Below are 7700 nucleotides of genomic sequence, written 5' to 3'. Positions count from 1 at the left end.
CATTTGGAGTCACAAAAATGGAAGGAAGTACAAGAAGCAGGCTTTCCTGGTGGGTGCAGTTTTCCCTCCAGTTGCAGATATTCTTCCTGCAATCATGCCAGGCTGCCAATCGTTGATTGCATTCACAAAGCAACCAGCCATCAGCTAGCCTTTTTTTTTTAATTTATATTTACTCTGAATTACGTGTTTTCTGGTGTGGGCTCCAGAACTAGATAAAAGCTAGCTACAGCAATAGCTTTCAAATCAGTTATCATCCATGCTTCAGTGAACAGAAACCTTTAATTAAAGCACTGAGTTAGAGGTTCTGGTTACCATATAACTAGCAACATCTTCAAATATTTGGACTATAAACAATCTTCAAAACTTGGAGACAGACATCATCTTTCCTCCTTTGCACTGAAGGCTTTGCTGTCATTTGTAGGTGCCTGCCAATAAGAAATGACAGAATGAAGTGCTGATAAGGTGCTGCAACTCAGCAGTAAGGTAGTGTAGGAAAAATGCAGTAGATGTATAATGGTTTGTAATCTTTTACTTTTTGTGCTTTTGGAACAAGCTCTGCACTTACATTATCAGAGACTTAAATTTGATGGTATACCATGTTAGAAAGTTCAATTATGCTATGGTTCAAAGTATGTGAAGCTGCTGATTTTACAGTATCTACTAGCCAGCTGCTCTTAGTAGTGTAGAGCTATTTATCTATACAGGATATCACAAACATCCTATTTAACCTTGCTCTTCAGATTCAGGAGAGAGGACTTGCATGTTAAAAAAGAGCACTGCACATTAGGAAAACTATGGAGGGAAAAAACAACTAACAAGGTTCGTATTAACTGGATGAAAAACATTAAAAGTGCTAAATCAAAATATTTTGCTTAGTCTCAGATACGTGTCTACTAAATTTAAATACAGCGAGTCTGCTAAAGTGTCTCATAGACCAGATGTAAAATGGTACTTAGACACCCTATTAAGTAAGCTTTAATTTCTTATTTATATCAAATCAATAGAATTTTGTATATCTACACCTATTTTTAAGTATTTACAACAAGTGATGTCAGCCCGTTGCTCGTCTGCCTTTTGTCACAAGGCATCAGACCACTGTCTATAATCCAACACTGAAAGACATGTCACACAGGACCTCTTGCAAAAGAAGGGACAAGAGAAGCAGCAGAGCAGAGCCCATCGGTGCCCACGGAGAGAGCAGCAGATGAGGAATCAGGAAATCCATATTCTGTTATCAGATCTGAAACCTGCCTTCTGTTGGGCTTTGGGCAGATCCCCCAAAGCTCTATTTTCAGATTAGTCAGGTACCTGAAGGTACAGATAAACACTCAGTGGGATTCAGGTTAATCTTCACTCAAATCTTCAAGCACCTACTCATTTAATCACTGGGAGAAAAAACAATCCTAGAAGCTTCCTTTTCTGATGCTGGATGTATGACTATCTTTATAAATCCTGTCCCCATCCAAAATGATTAAATAATTACATTTACCCAATTCAAAAAGCATTTTGAAGACTCTGGATTTTGCTATCGCTTTAATAAAGTATTTATAAAGTATTCCAGCAGATGTGAAGGATCCATGTTTAAAGATATGACCCCAAATGGATTAAGAATAAGCCACACGTACCACCAAGCCCTGAAGGAACCTAACTTTATGACATCTCTGTTAGACCACACGTATATCAGGTTCATCAGAAAGCCTCTGCATGATGAGAGCTGCCCAGGGGAACCTGATCCACCCTAAGCCTCAGCTATAAATTAGACATGTTCTCCATCTTCCACCCTCCTTGAGGAATAAGTCCAGCAGGGCAAATCCTTTCCTATGGTAATCATCTCTCAAAAAACAAAACTGTAGGGGTAGCATCTCTTCCCCCATTCCTTTGTATATTGACTTCATTTTTATAGCAGGAAGGGGAGATTTAGCACCTTTCTCAGCCCATCTCCTATCTTCTCATGGGGCATTTCATTGTTCAGTTGTACAGATTAGGAAGAGAGTTGGTAAAGAATGGAAACAGATGCAAGAACATCTCCCTTTGGAGTGCTGTGACATGCAGAAAAAATTCACTGTGTGTAAGACCTGATAGGGAGAGGGAGGGGACATCAGTCTGGAACCTGGTTGGAATGGTCTTGCCCCTCTTCCTGAGGCTGTGTTTGGGTTTTAATCAATGAGCACTCAATGTAAAGTGTACAAACAGACACTGAAGCAGTTCTAATCTGGGTTAATGCCTAAGAGGATGCTATTAAAATGCAGCACACGTTGCCTTATTAAGAACCATGCAGCCCAAAGCACCCTGCAAAGCACAAGGCACATTGTTCTGGAATGCTTTTTTTAAGGGTTATGTATGATCCAAAGTCCATTCACCTCAATGGGAAGCTTTTCACTGATTCAGTGAAGATGAGTCAGGCCATAATGGCAACAGATTTTGTTGTATTCAAGATGCATCCCTGATTCTGGAGAGCCCAGCACACTGCCACACACATATTTCTACATTAGACCACAGCAAAGGCAAAAGCTATCAATATTGCCATTCTTCCAGTAAAGTATCCCACAGCCACACAATCATTTCTCTTTCAGCATCAGCCTTAGGCAGTGAACATTTGAAACCCTCAAATATTTCTCTTTGCTTGTGAGCTCCCTACAACAAGTATACTTTTTTGTGAGCTTCACTTTTAAATCCTTAACTGCTGAACTGGTTAAAGAAACAAGAAAGTACTTTGTGTTCAAAGCAGCATAGATATTGCAAGGAAGGCCCCCTCCTCTAATTAAAACCATCCATTTGCTCCTTGTATACAGAGAAACAGAACACAGCAGGAAATAACTGCCATATCAAATGCCACTTTATGGTAATTGTGGTTAAATATTGACTTTTTAATGTTAACCTACTTATACAGGTTTGGCAATGGAAGCAGAAATAAGTAATCACTTTTTCTGGAGGACAACCAAAATGGCAGGTTTCCCAAGTCAATCAGTCCACCCAGGGACTGGGAACGCAGAGAGCAATTTAGTACTGTGAGGAGTATGACAATCTATTTATAATGGCACAGTGTGCAAGGCTGAAGGAGAAACTGCAGCTGTCATATAAGGATTATAAGTGACTGTTCCTAACAAAACGTATTGATGTATCAGAAGGAAGTGCAAGTATAGCTGTCTGATTCTCTCTCCATTGTACAGGTGTGTTCCCTACTTGAAAGGAATCAGGCAGTACAGCTGAACATGCTATGATCTCTCCCTTGACATGCCTGTGGGGCCTTTGTTAACTCTCTCAGGGACTTACCACGTTGGAGTCCATCCAGCCTTTGTTAAAGCAAACAGAGAGGCTAACCCAGTTTCAGAAGACCCTCTGGGAGTATCCTCAAGGACATAATGCAACCCTGTTAAATAACAGTCCTGCCTCTTCAGTTCTTGAAGTTTTGCTTTCCTTCACGTATTTACTTATTTTCCACCTACTGTATGTATTTCTACAGTGGGCTATTAAGTAACATTCCCTCTGTCCTAACAAAAGGCTGCTTTCAGCGCAGAAAAGCAAACAATGCCTGCATACTATGCACAGCACATTAAACAGTCCTTATAATCTTTTGGATCAAGGGCACACAAGTTAACAAACAGTGAAATTATCAGAGCACCCAAAACCAAGGGACTCTGGAGAACTCAAAGTCCCACTCCCAGGGGACTCAGACTGAAACAGAAAGTGTGCTCAGTGACACATGCTTTATTGAGAAGGATGCTAGGCATGATCTTGTTGATAATACGGGCACAAAGACTTCTCACTCACTGGCATGGCTAACCGTAATGCAGGGTGTAGTCTATCTCCTAAATCCACATTCATTCTTTCTCTGCTTCTCACCTAGGCTTGATGGCTTCTTTCCTATGCTCATGTCTACTCTACAGTGATCTGAAATCTGGGACACAGCTAGAAAAGTCTGATGTGAAAACTTCTTGTGTGCAAATAGGTATATTTTACACACTTTATGTCCTTGGAGCGTGGACTTTCCATGGCTGTATGAACATACTCAACCCAGAGCATTTGGAAGATATGCAGTCCTTTGTTTAAGCATCCTGCTAACCTGACATCCTCAAAGTAAAATATTTACAAAATGTTGGGTCTCTTGATTATAGAAACTCAGGGATAAGAAAAGGGCCCAAACAATTAGTCCATCCTCCTCAGTTTTGTTTGTCCTCATCATCTCAAGGTTATTCTCTGATGAAGTGTGAAGTCTGCAAGGCACACACTGAGCTTGTTTGGCCTCAGCCTGTCCATCGGGATGTTTCCAGTTAGCACTGGATGTCTCAAATATGTAAGATTTCAACCATTTTTTTTTTCACAGTGCTGGAAGAACCCTCTGATGATATGGCAGACCAGTTTCCAAACAAGCTGGTGATACATCAACACATGGTAGTTGGCACTCAGACAAAGGTGAAGCGGACAGTAACACATCATAAGGCAGTAGATCAGGTACAAGATCAGGTACAATCCATCTACCTTCATTTCACTTTGCTTGAGCATACAAAGTCACCCATATGTACAAACTCTGCACCTGGAAGAGGCTTTTTGCTCTTTCTGTCACACAAACAGGTGTGGCAATACGGCTGGACCTGCTCTCCCAGCCCTTCCCAGAGGCACAGGTGGAAAATCACTTTTTGTTACATCCTTGAAGGGCAGCCAAGGGCATAAAATACATAAGTAAGGCAGAAAATTACAGTCCTGGCAGACTGTACTTTTTCCATGTAAAGAAGGTGCATCTATAAATCCCTTTCACTGGGGATCTTAAATCACTTTAAAATATCGTACACCACCACCACTGTAAGAGCTGGAGAAGTCGAAGGAAACAAGGAAAGAGCATTCTTAAAAGGCCTTGGTTCATCTGGCTGGTCTAGAGCAAGAAAGAGTCCAGGCTCCTGGAAAAGTGTGGGGGCTTCAAGGGATTTTTGCTTTTAGAAAGATTCCATTTGCATTTCAAAATTTCCTCTTTTAAAACATCAATTAAAAGATAATTTAAACAACGTTGACAGCCAAAACCCTATTTCTGGTGCCCTCTGGAAGCCTGCTTCACAGTGCTGCTGCATGTGCTAATTCACTCCAGCCACTGCCAAGATGCACCGGCACGCGCATAAATGGTCTGAATGCATCAAGTAGTGATAACAAGGAGCCAACACAATTATTCTTCACTCTCTAGCACTGAAGAATGAATTAAAGCAGTGCTTTAGAATTGAAACTAACTAATTTATCCCATTAAGAGGTACCTTTACCCTTTCAGACAGTGCTACGAGGCCTTACTGCAATTAAAGTCAAATTTAATAGGTTTTCAGGAGCTACATAAAATTCGATGAAAGATTTAAACATTAGCTTCCCTTTGGCCTCATCTAAGCTGTGGGGCTCGGGATCCTGCAGGACGACAAATGACCCACATTTGTGTCAGACTGCAGGATTTTCTGTCCCTCACTCTCTCAACACTCCGGTTTGCGTGTGGCAGAGCACAAATCGTTTAAGCCAGAAGGCAGCCATAGGGCACCTTCAGAGCACTTCTGCCCCACAGTTTAATCACGGTGCTTGTAAGGGACAGTGTCCAACCCGAAGCTGAAAGAGCACAATTCCTTCAGCCCATCACACTGTATGTCAAGAGGACTTGAGGATGAGAAGCATCAGGGGATTGATCTGCAGTTCCTCCACAAACTGCATGCAACCCCAAGCCATTCCTGAAGTGAAAGGGCAGAAGGAAAGATTTTGTCCACCTCTCAAGTCCATCCTTCCTGGGAAATTTTCCTCCATACACTGCTGCTTTCGGGTCACGATCACAGCAGAAACATCATTACCTTCTTAAACCATAGAATCATAGAACTGTTTCAGTTGGAAGGGACCTCTAAAGGTTGCCTACTCCAACTCCCAGCCCAAGAGCTTCACCCTGTAAGACCTCCCAATTGCTCCCGAAAGAAGAGACTGATAGTTGCAACCAAATCTCCCACTACGGTGAACAGGTGCAGTGAAGTATGGAGATGTACAGCAGAAGGTTCATACCCCAAGGATTAGACTTTCATTTCAGTTAAAGGTAGTGACAGTGACCCTACGTAGCAGTATCTCAATTGCCACAGCACAAGAACAGTTAAAGCCAGGCATAGACAATAAACGGCACTTCATATTGAGAAATCAGGAAGCCCTCTGATAACAAATACTCATGCTAAGATGAAGGTGACTTCATTTTGGTATCTGGATCCTACACACGTCTTCAAGTGCAGTCTTTTTATTAGTCATGTTTTGAAGGGTGCCAAGAATCTAGTTACAAAGAACATTGTACAACTCAGACATGGAAAAAGTTAGTTCTTTGTGGTACTGCCTTTTACATGAAAAGCCACTTCCTCTCCTGCACAGAAAAGCAAGAAAGCGTAGGCTTCAGCTTTATCTGCACCTTCATAACAAGCTTAAGGTTTGTAAGCCAAAAATGTGAGGTTTGTGGTCTGAATTTTCCCCTCTTTTACATTCATGCAAATTCGAAACATCTAAAACTGGAGGTGGAAATGATGAACACTGGAGTTTTGTCTTCTTCATTTGAGAAGAGTGAACTGTGTCACAGAGTAACACGCTGTCACGAGAGGAGGCTTAGAAGTTATTTATAAAGCTATGCCAGCAAACTGCGCTGGCTCACTGTGCTGCTGCACACAGGTTTAGAGTGGGCTCTGAGCAGTGGCTCGGGGCAAACAGTATGGCTCTGCCATGACAGCAGGCTGCCCCAGAAGGAGAAGTGCCCAGTGTCACAACCCTTCTAGCAGGTGACTTTTGATCACAGCTGTAGTCTGTATTGACCATGTAAAGAATCAACCATCTCCTCGTCTGGCACTTCTAGTACTTTCACTTATTGTTACAGCAGAAGATTAAGAGCATTTATTTTAAAGTCATCTGAACATTCACTAGTAGAGAAAAAGAAGTAACAATGGGCACATATACCTTTCCATCATTTATCTTATTTTCCTTTCATATTCAGGTATCTTCAGGAGAGACATCACTTCTTCAGTGCCTTTTCCCAGTTGAGTTAAGCATAATTCTCAGTATATTTCTGCAGTCATCCCTATATTTTTTACCTAGCTATCTGATAGCTAGCTGTCTAGTTTGATATTTCTAGTTTGCACTTCACCAGGCTGGATATTTCCCTTTGTCTTTCCCCATAGTCATCCACATCAATCAGAGTTTTTTTCTTGCTTTTGTGACAAAGAGAGGAGAAATATATAGGAAGTCATGGTTATCAACACTTGATGAAGAAAGCTACACCATAAAAGGTTTCATAACTACATCCACCTAAAGATATCATGGTCGTTTGAAATAGAATACAGGGCCTATAAAGTGAAATAATAGTTAAAAATAGAATAATAACATATTGAAATTGTTTAAAAGAACAAACAAAAAACCACAAACAGTTGAGCTTTTAGTAGGAACTACAATATGGCTAAAAATAATATAGAGTGGTAGAACCATTAGGGCTGAAAAAGACCTCCATGATCATCACCTACCATCTACCACTGACCCCTGTCCTTAAGTACCACATCTCCACGGTTCTGGAACACCTCCAGGGATGGTGACTTCACCACTTCAATGGGCAGCCTGGTCCAATCCTTCACCACTCCTTCTGAGAAGAAAATTTTCCTAACATCCAACTTAAACCTCTGCTGGTGCTATTTAAATATATCCCTGAGAGCTAAAGGACAGCTTTTTCT

General features: G+C 41.3%; 1 long non-coding RNA gene across 1 annotated transcript; it reads right to left on the bottom strand.

Annotated features, from left to right (window-relative positions):
* Positions 1-269: 269 nt before the first annotated feature.
* Positions 270-7641, bottom strand: LOC149918873 (uncharacterized). Its single transcript, XR_016464624.1, has 3 exons — positions 7497-7641; positions 6937-7187; positions 270-425 (listed from the first exon to the last, which is right to left on the bottom strand). It is a non-coding gene; the product is annotated as an uncharacterized LOC149918873 (long non-coding RNA).
* Between the last annotated feature and the right edge of the window lie 59 nt (positions 7642-7700).

The sequence above is a fragment of the Phasianus colchicus genome, chromosome 2, assembly GCF_987193195.1.
Source record: "Phasianus colchicus chromosome 2, bPhaCol1.hap1.1, whole genome shotgun sequence".
Classification (NCBI taxonomy): domain Eukaryota; kingdom Metazoa; phylum Chordata; class Aves; order Galliformes; family Phasianidae; genus Phasianus; species Phasianus colchicus.
Note: the sequence above shows the minus strand (reverse complement) of the source record. Positions and strands in the feature narration are given on the sequence as shown.